The sequence below is a fragment of the Sphaeramia orbicularis genome, chromosome 24, assembly GCF_902148855.1.
Source record: "Sphaeramia orbicularis chromosome 24, fSphaOr1.1, whole genome shotgun sequence".
Taxonomy (NCBI): Eukaryota; Metazoa; Chordata; class Actinopteri; order Kurtiformes; family Apogonidae; genus Sphaeramia; species Sphaeramia orbicularis.
The window spans coordinates 12,976,344-12,995,754 of record NC_043979.1 but is presented as its reverse complement, the minus strand read 5'-3'; the positions used below and the strand labels follow the sequence as shown (position 1 = coordinate 12,995,754).

The 19,411-nt window shown below is 36.2% G+C and overlaps 1 long non-coding RNA gene across 1 annotated transcript; it reads right to left on the bottom strand.

Moving 5' to 3' along the window:
• Positions 1 to 1,821: 1,821 nt before the first annotated feature.
• Positions 1,822 to 18,744, bottom strand: LOC115415454 (uncharacterized). Its single transcript, XR_003934817.1, has 3 exons — positions 18,732 to 18,744; positions 7,534 to 7,536; positions 1,822 to 2,031 (listed from the first exon to the last, which is right to left on the bottom strand). It is a non-coding gene; the product is annotated as an uncharacterized LOC115415454 (long non-coding RNA).
• Positions 18,745 to 19,411: the final 667 nt, after the last annotated feature.

Sequence of the window (19,411 nt, the reverse complement as noted above, 5' to 3'; positions counted from 1 at the left end):
ATGATTAAAAAATGATGGAGAACCGCATCCCCCCAATTAGGACAGAGATTGTTTCCAACATCTGAGAAGACTGGCTGGAAGTACTCATCCGCTGATGTTCCAGACATATGTGGTCGCTCCAAGCCAAGGCCTGCACAGACTGAGGCCGCTACAGCTCATCGTGCATTGCTGTCGGATAAAAACCTTTGACAGAGTAGTCAGGTTTTAATCAGATGAGAAAACAAATAGAAAAAAGGGAAAATTCCCCCTCGCTTTACACTGGCTCTGGTCTTCGATATGATTTTTTCTGTCATATTTAGCATACGACACGGCTATGTAAGATTTAAAATCAATTTTTAAAAAAGTAGTGAGGCCAAAGCGGACTTGAAGTGGTCAGTGGTCCCACTGAACAGAACTATAATTATCTAGTTCTCCATCTGGTCCCGTGGCCTCCGGTGCCAGGAGTGGACCTCCTGCTGTCGGCTGCATGTGCACGGCCAAACAGAGTTAAGCTTTGCAAATGAGGTCAAAGGAGTGAGCTTGGCACGGCTTAAGGTACAGCCTGAACATTGTACTTTTCAGCGATATCCATGTTGGCCAAATAACTCTGGTCCCAAAGCTCTTACTGTAATTTATCATCATTTGCTATGATTTAATTTTTTATTATCATTATTTTTTTCTTTTTACAAAATTTCCAGCTGGTTTTTAAAGTATTGTGAAATGCATAACTCAGCACTTTTTAAGAGTCCAAAAACAGCCTCAAAGGTTAGACAGCAGTGTGTGCTTTTGGAAACAGCTAATGTACATTAACAGATGTATGTGGGTCTGGGTTTGGGTTTGGGTTCCAGTTGTTCAGCTCATCCCTTCCATCCTTTGCTTCCCTTTAGTCCTGTGATGTGATGTACACTGAGCAAAAATACAAACACACCATGTGACACTTTAACTTTTTAATAGCAATAGGTGTTTGCACAATATATTAAATCACACACAGTTAATTCTGTTGATCAGTGTGGTACAGATTACTGTCCGTTAGAACATGATGGTGGCGTCTGGTATTCAGGGACGTTCATGTGAACACAGTGGGGGCCAGCTGAAAGAAATCCCAACTCCATATCTCATGTGTCCACCATTGGTTTCCTGTAGACCACATGTGTCAAACATGTGGCCCAGGGGCCAAATCCGGCCCTCTAAAGGGTCCAGTCCGGCCCTTGGGATGAATTTGTGAAATGCAAAAATTAAACCAAGATATTAGCAATCCTTTTAGTTCAGGTTCCACATTCAGAACAATTCAATCTGAAGTGGGCAGGACCAGTCAAAGACTATCATAATAACATATAAATGCTCACAACTCCAAATGTTTCTCTGTCTAAATGTAAATATTTTCATGTATTTACACTAAAACAAAGTATAATTTTGCAAAAAATGTGAATAACCTGAACAAATATGAACAACCTGAAATGTCTTAAGAGAAGTAAGTACAATTTTAACAAGATTCTGCCTGTTATTAAATATTTTGTGTATCTGTAGATCCACTGTGATCTGTAAGTTGTAATGTACATAAGTAATGATAAACTAAAGTGTAAGATTGTTAAAATTACACTTTTTTTCAGTTTGTTCATATTATTCAAATTGTTTGAAAGGACAGTTTGTGGATGCAAACATTTTCATAATGTGATTTTACTTTTTTCACTCTAAAACATAGAGAAAAGTTTAGAGTTGACATTATTTCTACATTATTATATTATAGTTTTAGTGGTCCGGCCCACTTCAGATCAAATTTAGCTGAATGTGACCCCTGAACTAAAATGAGTTTGACACCCCTGCTATAGAGCAACACATCATCTTCTCATCAAGTTGACAGTATTGTCAGTTGTGGCCTGTGGAATGTTCTTCCACTCCTCTTTGAGAACCACACAGAGCTATGGGATATTATCCAGAACCATTCCCGCATGATTTGTGACATCTGTGGCATGGTGACATCTGAGGAAACGTGACATTTTGAGGTGTTCTTTTTTTGTCCCCAGTATAAGGAGGGCCTGAATACTGTTAATGCTGGTCTGGGTTTGGGTTTGGGTTCCGGTTGTTCAGCTCATCCCTTCCATCCTTTGCTTCCCTTTAGCCCTGTGATGTGATGTACATACCACAGATATACTTAATCAGAATCAGAATCCTTTACTAATCTCAGGGGGAAATTATTGGGTGTTACAGTCACTCCATTCAAGTATAATAAAAAGCAGCAGGGAAGGAATTATCAATACGACAGAAAAAGAAAAACCTCTACTTATACAAACATATATATAGCTCTGAATATACAAATATACACTTTATTAAGACACAAAATTAGAACAGCAATTTGTACAATATATGCTAGACAATATATTATCAATATGATAATTAAATAAATATACATAATAAGTGCAAAAATATCACTGTGTAATTATAATTATGTGGTTATAAGTTTAGTTAAAACACTTATGTTTACAATATGTTACCTGGTTTACTCATGGATGCATTAAGTGGAAACTGATCCCTGGTTTTAAAAATGGCAGCCATTCTTTAGAACAGAAAGCAGTTCATTGGCTTCCAACTTGGTCATATGTCATGTGACCTGTTGCACAGATGGACCAGTGCTTTGCATGTTGCTCCTTTCCAGGCCTTCCTTCTGGGGTCAGCGGGTGCTCAGACTATACACTACATCAACATGACAGATTTTAAAACAGATCTTTTTGTGGATATTTGGGACAATTTAACACATAAATGCCTCAATGTCATAAAAACTGATCATTATGACCTTTTTTTTGTATCTTTTTCCAGTTGTGGGTGTCATCGTAGGAGATACAGGCATCTCTTTCATCATGGGAAAAATACTTTTTGGCTTCAGGGGATTTTTAAAAAAAATAATATTGTCACTTTTGGATTGGAGACTGTTCTAAGTGGCAACACTGTATCCATTCTCAGAATATCTATATATCCATGAATGTACTGCATGAGAGTGGATGATAACTATTATATGCTATGTTATGTTAGCTTTCCCCTTATGAAACCTTCTAGTTTAACCTTTTTCAACCTTTATCCACCAAAACCAAAATATTTTTAATACTAATAATAATGTCAAAGTGACTTTTTCTCACAGGCCTACAATTTGATTTTTTGAATTTATTTTTCTTACACTTTGAACCATCTATTAGCTTAACTCTTTTGGTGTTCCCAGTACTTGCTATGGTATTTTCAGCTTAGCACATTCAGTTTCTCTGCATGCTACCTAATTCCATTTTTCATAACTTTTTCTTACATCCAACATGTGGCATTAAAAAGGGTTTAAACTGACTCATGTCGACATCAGCCAGTTATTGCACGTTTACCAGAGAGGATACTGTAATTTAAAGCTGCAGGAGAACAACCAGAGGAAAAAAAACAAAAAATAAAACATCACGATTTGAACACGCACACCTTCCCTTTTCAGCTCTCTTTCCTCCTTCCAGTGCTTCTGTAAAGAAAAAAAAAAAAAAAAGAGGACATTTTTCAAGCCGCAGTCTTGAGTCACATCGGACTGAATCTGATCCATCTGAATCCATCACTAATTCCAGCTGTCAGTCACATATTTAACCCTCTGTACCTGTGTGGAAACACCTAACAGTCCACACCATGGGGTAGATTTCCTAAATCTTGAAAAGACATGGGTAGGTAGAGTTCTTGCTTCTTCTCAGGCTACTTGAATTACCTATGGGGGATTATATTATTAAGGTGCATGTCTTTGCACGGTGGGAAGAAGCTAGAGTACCAGAAGAGGAGAACCCATTTACCGAACATTTACTGAAGATCAGCGTTGCATCAGTTTGAAAGGAAAAAAACATTTTGTTGTTTGTTCCTTCTTACCAAATGCATACAGATTTACACGCATATTTACACACACCTATATTTTTATACACTTATTTTCCGTTGTGTCTGTGGCGGCTGTGGCTCAGTTGGTAGAGCAGGTCATCCATTGACTAAAGGGTTGGTGGTTTGAATCCTGGGTTGTTGAAGTGTCCTTGGGTAAAACCCTAAATTGCACCTGGCAGCTGCCCACAGTGTGTGTGTGAATGTGAGGCTTTCTAAAGCATTTTGGGCACCATGAACGTGTAGAACGTACTATATAAGTGCAGAAGTGCAGGAGTGCAGTCCATTTACCATAAATATATGTATATATATATATATATATATATATATATATATATATATACATATGGAATACAGGACTGGGATACAAAACAATAATGACAAATGTCATAATATAGTTTTATATTGTGATAAATATTATATTCATTATTAATATTGATGTTTATGTCTCAAATCAGCATGAACAGGACATCTTACAGCTGTAGACACGATGTGTCCCAATATTTTTGTCCATATAGTTTATAAACATCAATATTTCCTTAAAGTTTAATGGGAGATTTTCTTACTATTTTCTTACAATGTGACATGTGAAAAAGTAGATGGTTAGTTGTGGTAGAAAATTATTATTTAATCAGAGCACAAAAAATATTTTAGAAATTTAAAGGTAGAACATTTAAAATCATTGTCATGGATTGAAAAAAACAATCAATGTTGAGAGAAATTAAGTAAAAACCATCTCTGAGGAATTTTGGAAGCAAAGATAACAATTTAAACCAAACTAATCAATGCAATGATTTTTATCACAATATAAAACCAGATTAAGACATTTGTCTTTATTGTTTTGTATCCCAGACCCCTGTTAGAAAAGGAACACCTGAATTGTAAGTTAGGGAACTATGACATGAGGCTAATGGTATATATTTGTATATTTAGAGCTGTATATACCTATTTTATTTCTTTTTCTGATGTATGGATAATTGTTTTCCTGCTACTCTTTATCATACTTGAATGAACCAACTGTAACACCCAATAATTTCCCCCTGGGATTAATAAAGTATTCTGATTCTGACTGACCCCTTACCAAATGCAGATGTACCCTATGGGATACATGCACCCCTGGCTGTGAAACATTGCCGTAATTTACAAATTCTAACCGAACATGTAGTAAATACTGTATTATGCATGCTACTTGCATCATAAGATGCAACAACAGCAGTCTACAAATGAAACCCTCTATTGGAAATACTGCTGAGTGGCGTCATGTTTCATTTATATGTTGTTGTGAGCGCTGCGAGCAGATTTAACATATTGATGCAACTGGACGTCCACACTAAAACATTTTCAGAGAAGAAGTGTCATGTTGTCCACTTTTCAGACTGCACACATACTCCGATAACTCTTGACATGTGCATACTGACGTACAACCACACACAAATACACACACACACACACACACACACACACACACACACACACTGGTGAGACTAGAGCTCAAGGCGATCCTCCTCACTCTACATAAGAGTCAATGTTGTTCTTCAGTCAGCCAGTCTTTCACTCTGTGACACTGTTTAAACAATCAGTCTCCCTGTCCAAACATGTTAATCCACCTACTTCATCCTTATTCCCATGGACACCGACTGCTGTCTGTAGTGACACACTTCTTTTGTGCAAAAACACACACACAGGCAAACATAGACAGAGGTGTCAGCAGCATTAGCGAGCCTCTTCAAGCACAGCCTGTGTTTGCATATTCCAGTGGGAATCATATCAGATAATATCACTGGGGCTTCACACAACGGGGAAAAGAAGTCTAGTTTTTATCAGCAAATAAAAATAAACATATTAGCTTAATGACTGTTGAGATTTGTGTTTTTACTTTTTTCGTGTTTTGTCATGTTTTTTTGGAATATGGAGCAACACAACATAAATAAAAATCATAAGCTAAAACAGGTCTTTCAGTTTATTTTTTCTGCATTGTATCCAATACACTAAATCAGTGGTTCTCAGCTGGTCTGGATTCAGGACCCACTATCACCCCTCAGTGACAAGACACAACCCAAACCAATAACAGTTAAACTTTGCAAATGTGTTCAATAAAAAGATGGTGAGTGTTGAACCTGAGATAATACAGAATATCACAGTATGAAAACACAAAAGACAAGTTTAACCCTGTAAAGCCTGAGCTATTTAATCATTGACAGAAAATTTCAGTTCTTTGAAACTGGAGCCTTTATTGGTCCTTCTGAAAAACCCCCCAAAAAGTTTTTCAAATATCAATTTCCATGTATGAGTTTCAATTTTGTATCATATTTGATACATCGGGTCTCAATGCTCAAATATTATTATTTTTGAACAAACAAAAACGTAATATAACACAAACATGTCTGACAAATTGGTAATTCCTTTTCAAAATTAGCGAAGTTCTGCCTCCGTCCTCATTAATGATAATCTTGTAGTGTCACTGGAAAGGCCTCTGGTGAACGAATTCCTCCCCCTGGTGGATTATCTGTGTATTGCATGTAGCTAATTGTATATGTCACATTTTTCAAGAAAAAAATATCACACTGATCATGAAGAGGGCTTCAAAAACATGTATCAAATACGATACATTCGGCGTTATAGGGTTAATGACAAACCAAACTGACCAGCAGGTGGTGATGCTAAATATGGAAATGTTCCTTTTAAGACTAAATTGGGTACATTTGAAACAAAACCAAAACTGTGCACTCATTTAACCCATAAAGACCCAGCGTGACTTTTGTGGTAGTTTCTAAATGATTTTTTCTCTTTATTTAACCTTTCATAAGTGATTTGTCACCATTTACTTTAGTATTATCCTCTGCAGTTTGCATTTTTGTCGGTGAAAATCATCCACTTTCCTGTGTTTAATTCACTGATCATGTAGATGTTGATAAAAGCTCAGAGTAAATTCAAAGGTCATTGTATCAAAACAGAAAAAAACTGAAGAAAAAGGCACTTGTTTTGTAAAAGCTATCATTAACTGAATATAAAAACAAGTGTTTCCATCCACTGTCACTGATCCAGCTCCATGGGTTTTACTGGTGAATCAATGTTGTGGAAGATGACAGTGTTTCCATGGTAACTACGGAGCCTCTGAACGTCCAAATGGGTCATATCTGATGACCATGAAAAGATGACAAACTGCATTTTACATCAATGTATTGATAGGATTAGTAGATCAACAGGTATTAAACAGTTTAGATCAGTAGATGGATGTTTGGATCTTTATTAAAAATTAAAAGTACATTCAGTCACTTATTCAAGAATGAAACACACTGGCTTTTGTCCTTAATAAAGTAGTAAAGTCACATCTGCTGTAGTCAAGGTTATAATAGTTTTGGATTTTTCATTATAGTTTAGTTTTATTTAATTTTGACTTTTTTTCTCTAATTCAGTTAGTTTTAATTCGTTTTTAGAGCAGGTTTGCTAGTTTTTATTAGTTTTCATTTTTTTCTAAATGCGTAGTTTTAGTTTAGTTTTAGTATTAATTTTAGTTTTGTCGTAACTTTTCTTATCTTCGCTGTCGTATTCAAATAAATCCCAGACAGGACTCTGAATTCTCCAAACTTTAGTCTCCAGGCAGAGTGGTGACCAGAAGACAACTCTAAACAAGTGACGAGAAGTGACGGACCGTGAAGTGTCTTATGGTGAAACCAGCTAAAATTGCTAGAGCGAAATAAATCGATTTCATATCAATCCGACAGTGACAAAGACGAAAATGAAGGGAATTTCTTCCATAATTTTTATACGTTTTTGTTAGTTTTGTAAGCACACAATACAGTTTCTCTTAGTTATAGTTTTTTCTTTTAATTATAGTTTTTATTTATTTCAGTTAACGAAAATGTTTTTTCAATTCTAGTTTTCGTCATTTTGTTAGTTTTAGTTAATGACAATAACCTTGGTTGTAGTCGTTGTCATATCTGAGTTTCTCCATGAAATGAACAGAAACTTTTGGGTCTTCTTTTATGCTGTGAAATATCTGGTGTTAATTAACATTACAGGGCATTACCGCCACCTACTGTTGGGGAGTGAAAAAAATTTAAAAAAATAAAGTAAGTAAGTAAAGCTTTTTTTATATAGCACTTTTAAACAACATGTTACAAAGTGCTTCACAAAGAAGAGAAAGATCAAATCAAATCAAATTTTAAGCCAATTTACAGAAACCCAACAGAATCCTCCAGGAGCAAACACTTATGATTGGTGACAGTTGCGAGGAAAAACTTCCCTTTAACAGCAGAAACCTCGAGCAGACCCAGACTCCTGAAGGATGGCCGTCTGCCTTGGCCAGTTGGGGTTAAAGCGAGAAAGTAAAGGAGGAGAAAAGAGAGCGCGATAGAGATAGATAGAGAGAGACTGATGGAGAGGGGGGGAGGGGGGAGGTAGGGGGAGACACATGCACAGATAACTGAACTAGAACATCTATAGAACAGTATCATGAACACTATCGTTAGTATATGGATAAGTGAAGGATGACGATGAAGGTGGAGAGAGGCAGGACCACAGCAGCAGGTCCAGAGATGATCTTAGGAAAACCTGTGATGATCCTGGGAAAACCTGTGAGGTGATAAAGCACAGAGACTCCAGGGAAGAAGTCAAGTCAGTAACATGAATTCACTGGGGCATAAACAGAAGAGATTTAATGAAATGCTTGTTTATAAAAGTGAGTTTTTAAGAGTCACTTGAAGGTGTCTAGAGCAGGGGTCTCAAACTCATTTTCTTTCAGGGGCCACATTCAGCCCAATTTGATCTCAAGTGGGCCGCACCAGTAAAGTAATAACATAATCTATAAATTATAACAATTCCAAATTTTTGTCTTTGTTTTAGTGCAAAAAAAAAAACAAAAACAAAACAAAACATTAAATTATGAAAATACTTACTTTTGTAAACTATCCAAACAAAAAAGATGTGAATAACCTAAAAAAAAACAAAAATTTCTTAGAAAAAAATAAGTGCAATTTTAACAATATTATGCCTCAACTTAATCTTATATGTGCATTATGGATCAGATCTAAAAAGACACTGAACACTTAATAACAGGCAGAAAACTGTTAAAATTGTGCTTAATTTTCTTTAAAAATTTCAGATTATTCACATTTTATTGTTAAATGATAGTTTGTAAATGTAAATATTTTCATAATTTAATGTTATTTTTTACACTAAAACAAAAACAAAAATTTGAAGTTGTCATTATTCATAGTCATGATGTAATATTATTTTTTTCACATCAAACTGAGAGGAAAATATGGAGTCATTATTTTCTGTAGGTTATTATGCTGTTATTGTTTTACTGTAGATCATATTGGTCTGTATGTGGAACCTGAACTAAAATGAGTTCCACAGACTTGACTATGGAAGTTTTACACTTTGCAAATTCATCCAATGGGCCGCATTGGAACCTTTGGCGGGCTGCATTTGGCCCCCGGGCCGCAAGTTTGAGACCCCTGGTCTAGAGAATCTGATGATCTGATGTGATGGGGAAGACTATTCCAGAGGGTTGGGGCCAGAATTGCAAAAGCACGGTCGCCTTTTGTTGAGATGTTGGAGCGGGGGATGGATAGGAGGTTATGGTTTGATGAACGGAGTGGTCGTGAGGGTGAGTAGGGAACTAGGAGGTCAGAAATGGAACTGGGGGTGAGGTTGTGCAGGGCTTTAAAAGTGATTAGGAGTATTTTGAAGTGGATGCGGAAAGCACAGGATTGGTTTCTTAACATTATTTTTTACTCAGACGAACGCTTGTGACCCACTGAAAACAGGTTTACGACCCACTTTTGTGTTACGACCCACCAGTTGAGAATCCCTGCTCTAAATGATGTAACATTGATTCAGGCTGCTAACATGTGTTTTGATTCTAGTGTGAGCGTAGCGGCTAGATAACAGCATAAGTCATGTGAAATGGCTGCCAGGAAAGGCCATTACACGCTGACTTTTTTTTTCCTTTAGTGTATTCTCTGTACGTGTAATCAATACATTTATGTACATTTCATATTGATTGTTATATGTACTGTAGTTTAAGAGAAGCACATTTAAGAGATGAATGGAGTCTGTTGGTTTTCACATTTGAAACACACAGCGTGCACTGTAGCTCATTTCCTCGGGGAATATTTACAGTCATGACAGCACTCAGCTGTCAAGATAGCAACTCCACAAAAACACATCAAGTATTGATTGTTACAAGCATATCTGCCACATGAAGACAAAGCTTTATGGTGGTTGTAAGCAGGGAGGCCCACTTGTTTGTATGTGAGGTGGGGGCTGCGACTGACATGAGGTGTAAAAAATTATTAGGGTGCTGGATAATTTTTTTTTTTCACTGTTAAATTATTAATAGAAACATTTCAGTGTGTATGATTTGTATGGATATGACTTTCTAGCTTGAACATCACCTAATATATCACCATGTATTTCAAAGTATTTATTAGTAAGTATTTATAGGCAGGGTACGATTTGTCCAAAAAACAGAGAGGAGGGATGGTGTAGTCCATAACTAATGTGAAATTCAGGGGTGTCAAACTCATTTTGGTCCAGTTCCATATTTTGCCCAATTTGATCTCAAGCGGGCCAGACCAGTAAAATAATGACTTAATAACTTATAAATAATGACAAATCCAAGTTTTTCTTTTTGTTTTGGTACAAAAAAACCCAATTAAATTATGCACCCCTGGCCCGGGGTGGCCGGGGGTGCATGGCACTGGTAGGTAAATCTGACATTGATGTCAGGGGTGGAAGAAAATATCGGGTCTGCAATATATTGCGATATTTCATTTCACAATACTGTATCAATATTAAAAAGTACTGTATCGATATTTTTAGGTATTTATTCAAATGCAGATATTGTGGTGGTTCATTTTTGTTTTTCTTTTTTTTTTTTATGTTTTATTTATTATTATTTAACAGTCTTTTATTAAATAGTATTAGTTCCTTTGTTGGGATTGCACAAAAATAATGTTATGAGGTTAGTTATGAACTAATAGAATATGAACATTTGAACAGGATCTTAAACTGTAATGTCTGTAAAACATCATTCAGGGCTGTCAAACTCATTTTGGTTCAGGGGCCATATTTAGCCCAATTTGATCTTAAGTGGGCCAGACCAGTAAAATAATGACTTAATAACTTATAAATAATGACAAATCCAAGTTTTTCTTTTTGTTTTGGTACAACCCCCCCAGTTAAATTATGAAAATATTTACATTTTACAAAAAAGATGTGAATAACCTGAAAAACAGAAATTTCATTTGAAAAATTAGTGCAATTTTAACAATATTATGCCTCAACTTATTATTTATACTTGTACATTACACACAATGTTACATTATCATTTGGTAACAGGCAGAATATTGTTAAAATTTTGGAGTTTGGAACTAAAATGTGAACAATTTCTACAATATTCAATCTCTTATTATTAACACAACTACAGATCACAGTGGATCCATAAATGCACAAAACATTTAATAACAGGAAGAATATTGTTCAAATTGCACATTTCAAGTTATTCCTTTTTGTTTTTATTTATATATTTATTGTGAAAGAATAGTTTTGTAAATGTTAATATTTTCACAGTGTAATGTTATTTTTTTCACTTAAATTTTTTCCACATAATTTTTCATAACGAACATTTGTAGTTGTCATTATTTATGGGTTATTGTGTTGTTATTTTTACTGGAGATCACATTGGTCTGTATGTGGAACCTGAACCAAAACGATTTTGACAACCTTGACTGTTCAGGTTAATTTTTGCATCTTCATCCCATGGGCCGGAATGGACCCTTTGGCGGGCCAGATTTGGCCCCCGGGCCACATGTTTGACACCTGTGGTGAAATGAATGTGAACCTTTACATATTTTCAATGTCCAAATCCTGGGTTCTTTTCGTATACAGCAGATCTTACACAAAATTTTCCCACCTTCTAACCTGTATCCACTGGACCCCCTCCACTGCTCTGTGGGCCCCCCACAAATGCTGAGCCCCGTGAATTTGTCACATTTACCCCCCCTTTTATGGCACCCCAGTGCATTCTGAGTCTGCCGACAGTTGGGTTCAGGTAAACGTTAGTGCCAGTAATGTAGGATATACGTGTAAGAAAACTGTCACAGCCTGCCTGTTATTTCTGTTGGTTGGTTGTCCCCCCAGAGGATGAAATTCATTGAGCAGAAGTAGGGATTTAAAAACCAGAGGGGGGGGGTTGATCCCCCCCCCCACACACAAATCACACCCTGTTTATAAGTTGTTTTTTTTTTGTTTTTTTTTTACATTTAGCCAGTTCAAGATTGAAGGAGTTTATCGTCATATACACAGCAGTACTGAGCAGTGAAATTCTTACTTTACGAGTTCCCTTAAGCTAAACTAAAACACAATAAAGGAAATAAACTGTACACTGAGCAAGGAAAAATGAATAGGCACAATAAAATGAAGCAAGTACTCTGTGCAAAGAGTAAGTGTATCAAGGTGCATTTAAAAAAAAAAAAATTGATTGGTTGGTTGTCCAAGATACAATACACTGTCACACTGTGTACGGCTTTAACACACTGGGGACTTTCATTTTTGTGCTATCAAGTCAGTCAATATTTTTCCAACAGCGGTTGAAGTCATGACTGCTTTCACACAGGCTGCAAACATGTTACTGAGAAAAAGTACAGTTTTATTTTTTTTACAAGGTCAATTGTTTGAAGTTGAATTGTTTCACTGCACAAATAAATCTATAAACCAATCATTTGTGGTAACCACACCAACAATGATGGGGTCAGACCTGCAGATTCCTACAAACATTTAGTTCAGAATGAAAAGAAAACGAAGTGGTTACTGACACAGTACTATGGCACAAAATATTGGTTTGTCTGTTACCACAGAGCCAATCAGCACCCTCCTTATATCATGTCTAGACTGGTAACTTGCGTCCAGAAAAGTACCAAGAAAATCATGTGGCAAATAGGTCACATTCAGATACAGTAGACCTTTAGCTCACTCAGTAATGTACTGAACTGCAGAAATCTTAGGTTCAATGCCCAGTTAAACTGTTTTTGTTTCTTTCTTTCCCCTAAAGATTTTCAAATGTGGGGTGGTCGGGGCTGCATGGCGCTGGTAGGTAAATCTGACATTGATATTAGGGGTGGAAGAAAATATCGGGTCTGCAATATATTGCGATATTTCATTTCACAATACTGTATCGATATTAAAAAGTACTGTATCGATATTTTTAGGTATTTATTCAAATGCAGATATTGTGGAGGTTCATTTTTGTTTTTCTTTTTTGTTTATATTTTATTTATTATTATTTAACAGTCTTTTATTAAATAGTATTAGTTCCTTTGTTGGGATTGCACAAAAATAATGTTATGAGGTTAGTTATGAACTAATAGAATATGAACATTTGAACAGGATTTCAGGGCTGTCAAACTCATTTTGGTTCAGGGGCCATATTCAGCCCAATTTGATCTCAAGCGGGCCAGACCAGTAAAATAATGACTTAATAACCTATAAATAATGACAAATCCAAGTTTTTCTTTTTGTTTTAGTACAAAAAAACCCCAATTAAATTATGAAATACTTACATTTTACAAAAAGATGTGAATAACCTGAAAAAAACAGGAATTTCATTTGAAAAATCAGTGCAATTTTAACAATATTATGCCTCGTCTTATTATTTATACATGTACATTACACACAATGTCACATAAACATTTGGTAACAGGCAGAATATTGTTAAAATTTTGGAGTTTGGAACTAAAATTTGAACAATTTCTACAATATTACATCTGTTATTATTAACAAAACTACAGATCACAGTGGATCCATAAATGCACAAAACATTTATTAACAGGAAGAATATTGTTAAAATTGCCCATTTCAGGTTCATCTTTGTTTTTATTTATGTATTTATTTGTATTTTATTGTGAAAGAATAGTTTTGTAAATGTTAATATTTTCACAGTGTAATGTTATTTTTTTCACTTAAATTTTTTCCACATAATTTTTCATAACGAACATTTGTAGTTGTCATTATTTATGGGTTATTGTGTTGTTATTTTTACTGGAGATCACATTGGTCTGTATGTGGAACCTGAACCAAAACGATTTTGACAACCTTGACTGTTCAGGTTAATTTTTGCATCTTCATCCCATGGGCCGGAATGGACCCTTTGGCGGGCCAGATTTGGCCCCCGGGCCACATGTTTGACACCTGTGGTGAAATGAATGTGAACCTTTACATATTTTCAATGTCCAAATCCTGGGTTCTTTTCGTATACAGCAGATCTTACACAAAATTTTCCCACCTTCTAACCTGTATCCACTGGACCCCCTCCACTGCTCTGTGGGCCCCCCACAAATGCTGAGCCCCATGAATTTGTCACATTTACCCCCCCTTTTATGGCACCCCAGTGCATTCTGAGTCTGCCGACAGTTGGGTTCAGGTAAACGTTAGTGCCAGTAATGTAGGATATACGTGTAAGAAAACTGTCACAGCCTGCCTGTTATTTCTGTTGGTTGGTTGTCCCCCCAGAGGATGAAATTCATTGAGCAGAAGTAGGGATTTAAAAACCAGAGGGGGGGGTTGATCCCCCCCCCCCACACACACAAATCACACCCTGTTTATAAGTTGGTTTTTTTTTGTTTTTTTTTTTACATTTAGCCAGTTCAAGATTGAAGGAGTTTATCGTCATATACACAGCAGTACTGAGCAGTGAAATTCTTACTTTACGAGTTCCCTTAAGCTAAACTAAAACACAATAAAGGAAATAAACTGTACACTGAGCAAGGAAAAATGAATAGGCACAATAAAATGAAGCAAGTACTCTGTGCAAAGAGTAAGTGTATCAAGGTGCATTTAAAAAAAAAAAAAATTGATTGGTTGGTTGTCCAAGATACAATACACTGTCACACTGTGTACGGCTTTAACACACTGGGGACTTTCATTTTTGTGCTATCAAGTCAGTCAATATTTTTCCAACAGCGGTTGAAGTCATGACTGCTTTCACACAGGCTGCAAACATGTTACTGAGAAAAAGTACAGTTTTATTTTTTTTACAAGGTCAATTGTTTGAAGTTGAATTGTTTCACTGCACAAATAAATCTATAAACCAATCATTTGTGGTAACCACACCAACAATGATGGGGTCAGACCTGCAGATTCCTACAAACATTTAGTTCAGAATGAAAAAGAAAACGAAGTGGTTACTGACACAGTACTATGGCACAAAATATTGGTTTGTCTGTTACCACAGAGCCAATCAGCACCCTCCTTATATCATGTCTAGACTGGTAACTTGCGTCCAGAAAAGTACCAAGAAAATCATGTGGCAAATAGGTCACATTCAGATACAGTAGACCTTTAGCTCACTCAGTAATGTACTGAACTGCAGAAATCTTAGGTTCAATGCCCAGTTAAACTGTTTTTGTTTCTTTCTTTCCCCTAAAGATTTTCAAATGTGGGGTGGTCGGGGCTGCATGGCGCTGGTAGGTAAATCTGACATTGATATTAGGGGTGGAAGAAAATATCGGGTCTGCAATATATTGCGATATTTCATTTCACAATACTGTATCGATATTAAAAAGTACTGTATCGATATTTTTAGGTATTTATTCAAATGCAGATATTGTGGAGGTTCATTTTTGTTTTTCTTTTTTGTTTATATTTTATTTATTATTATTTAACAGTCTTTTATTAAATAGTATTAGTTCCTTTGTTGGGATTGCACAAAAATAATGTTATGAGGTTAGTTATGAACTAATAGAATATGAACATTTGAACAGGATTTCAGGGCTGTCAAACTCATTTTGGTTCAGGGGCCATATTCAGCCCAATTTGATCTCAAGCGGGCCAGACCAGTAAAATAATGACTTAATAACCTATAAATAATGACAAATCCAAGTTTTTCTTTTTGTTTTAGTACAAAAAAACCCCAATTAAATTATGAAATACTTACATTTTACAAAAAGATGTGAATAACCTGAAAAAACAGGAATTTCATTTGAAAAATCAGTGCAATTTTAACAATATTATGCCTCGTCTTATTATTTATACATGTACATTACACACAATGTCACATAAACATTTGGTAACAGGCAGAATATTGTTAAAATTTTGGAGTTTGGAACTAAAATTTGAACAATTTCTACAATATTACATCTGTTATTATTAACAAAACTACAGATCACAGTGGATCCATAAATGCACAAAACATTTATTAACAGGAAGAATATTGTTAAAATTGCCCATTTCAGGTTCATCTTTGTTTTTATTTATGTATTTATTTGTATTTTATTGTGAAAGAATAGTTTTGTAAATGTTAATATTTTCACAGTGTAATGTTATTTTTTTCACTTACATTTTTTCTACATAATTTTCCACAAAGAACATTTGTAGTTGTCATTATTTATGGGTTTATTGTGTTGCTATTTTTACTGTAGATCACATTGGTCTGTATGTGGAACCTGAACCAAAATGATTTTGACAACCTTGACTGTTCAGGTTAATTTTTGCACTTTCATCCCACGGGCCGGAATGGAACCTTTGGCGGTCCAGATTTGGCCGCATGTTTGACACCTGTGACATAATTTAAGTTTTAACACAGGAAAATTTTTTGATATAACATTAGATCCTGCTGTGATCAAATAAAAATGTGTTTAGTATTTGTGCATATTTCTGGTGTAATTCAGTTCTTCAAGGAAATAATCATTTAATTAAAAGAAACAAACAAAAAATTCCCCTTTTAACAGTATCATGATATATCGTATTGCGATCCTAGTATTGTGATTTGTATTGTATCACCAGATTCTTGCCAATAAACACCCTTAATTGATATAAATCAGCCACTGGGACAAGGTTCAGAGTGTAGAATTCCACAGCACCACCGCACTCAACTGACACAGAACTGAAGTCACACGTCACACTGCCGCATCTATCTGACATGTAGTGGCTTGTAACTCGGAAAACTCGTAAGTTGGTGCACTAGTAAGTAGTGATGGGACTTTTGGCTCTTTGAAGGGAGCCGTTCAATCAGGAGCCGTTCATTGAAAAGAGTTGTTCAAAAGACTGGCTCTTTTATGTTTTTTGCATTATTTTGAAACACCAATGTTTTAATGGCTAAATAGGCTACATGTGATGATTGACATTACATTTTAAAGGTGTTTAATTGGCACGTCAGTAAATATTATCTTACCGTAAAAAAGAATAGTTAGTTAAAGTTAGGGATGCACCGATTCCGATACGAGTATTGGGCATCGGCTCTGATGCTCAGTGTGTGTACTCGTATTCATACTCGTAAAAAATATCCGATACAAATGCACCGATACCACTTACAGCTGTGTGACATTCACAGTTCAGTGCAGCAGGTACGAGGAGGAGGAATAATGTGTGTGGAGTGTGAAGAGTGTGGAGATTTTTCAAAATAAATGACGGTAATTAAAGTAACGCTGACTGCAAGTAACGTTACAGACACAGACAGATACGGACGGAGCGTTCTGTCCGTCCTCTGCGTACATTCCATCCGTTTTCCAGGTGCTGGCAGATGCGTACCCAGATGGAGAATACCACAGGGAGTACGGAGCGGTGCAGACCGCCGCCAGCGGAAGTGAAAACCAAACTTATCACTCATTTCTCTTTTCTCTTCCTGCTGAAGCCAAGCTTTTAAACCTTACCAGTGAAAACGCTGCAATATTAGTATCACATTAGTGTTACCTCTGTCATCTCCATGTTTGTTATTACTGACTTTCTTCTTCTTCTCAAAAAACTTTACTCTTCTTTGTGGTATTTGTCCAGTTTGGTTAATTAAGAGCGGCGCCCCCTGGTGGATTAATTAAGAAATGCTCATTCCAACACATTAAATGTCAGTAGTAGCACTTTTTTTCCAGTCAGACTAATGACAATGACAATAAAGCACATTTACAAAAGGAACTAAGAACTGGAATGGGATTATTAAGTACTCGTATCGGTACTCGGTATTGGCAAGTACTCAAATGTAAGTACTCGTACTCGGTCTGGAAAAAAGTGGTATCGGTGCATCCCTAGTTAAAATGTGTGGGCTAAATACATGACACGAGAGGTGACATTAGACAAATGCTGGAATTTGACAAAAAAACATCACGGTACATTATGTGGACCAGTCTGTAGCTTAAAAATGAAGAAGAAAATAAAACATTTTCTTATGAAATAACATTTTATTCTCCTCAAAACAAGAACAATAAATGTGTGTAAACATACGGAAAATATTGCTCAAAACAACAGTGATTAATCACTGCAGTTACTTAAATACCTGAACTATAAGTGTAATTCTCAAGTTGCATGCCCATCTTTTCTTTCTGAAACGTGCATCCAACTACTACTCCTTTTTCTTTGGCTCATTACTCACTCACTCTCAAACTTTTCTCCGTTTTCGACCAGTCTTCCAGCTCCACCTCCTTGAGTATGCTCACCTCACGCTTCAAACGGTTGTTTTTTTGCTAACTTCTTGCCATGAGACATGCGCAGTACGCAAGCACTCTTTATTTTTCTGCTCGAACATTCTCCTCCTGCCCTATGCCTCCCCAGTGACGCTAAATTGACAGGTAATCGGACACTCCCTCTTTAAAAAAAAAACAAAACAAAAAAAACAAAAACGAACGGCTCTTTACAAAGACTCGGTTCCCATCGTTCATTTCAAAGAGTCGTTCAAAAGATTTGATTCGTCTGTGAACGTCACATCACTACTAGTAAGTCAAAGTACCACTGTATATCAGATGGTCCAGGTGATGGCCCCCACTGCCCCATCTGAGTGAAAGGGAGTATGGTTCACCAATATTTTGCATGCACACAATATTTTGTGTCATTTTTGTGTCACTTCCCTGCCGTGGAAAAGCCTTGAATCAGTGCAGGCAAACTTTGAGCAGCTGTTGGTTCTAAATCAGCTGTCCACTCCCCTGTCTGGTGCCAGGCCCAGCAGATGTAGCTTCAGGGTCTGCAGCCCTCTGACTTCCACTGTATACACAATGTTACATGCATGTCTGCACAGTGTTACATTTTTGGGCCCGTGATGGGAAACAGAAAAAATACAGTTAGTTTAAATGTAAGATATACAGTATTTAGATTATATTCACTGATGTATTTGGTGTCAGGCAGCCAAATATAACAGTGTTTTGGTTTTCCCTTCTAAAAATATAAACTATGTCTATGCTTTCACTGCACTAAAAGATAATATTGCAGGTTTTGGGCCAAGTTCAGTCTTCTCGTATTCATGACTGAACATGTTTGATGCTTGAGTTAAAATCTGAATAATTACATCTGTACAGGGTCACAACAGCCAATGAGAGACGTGAGACTAACAAGACTAGACATACTACTTCTGAAAGATTAAAAAAGAAACTAAACATCTCACCTCTATTTAGTCCATGGCTCCCTAATTTGTTTCTGCAAACATATTCATTCAGTTTGATTTTTCACCATAAATCATCTTCAGCAAGTTTTCACACACAGCTGCACAAGAAACATATTAATACATATTCTAGACCACAGGTGTCAAACATGCGGCCCAGGGGCCAAATCCGGCCCTGCCAAAGGGTCC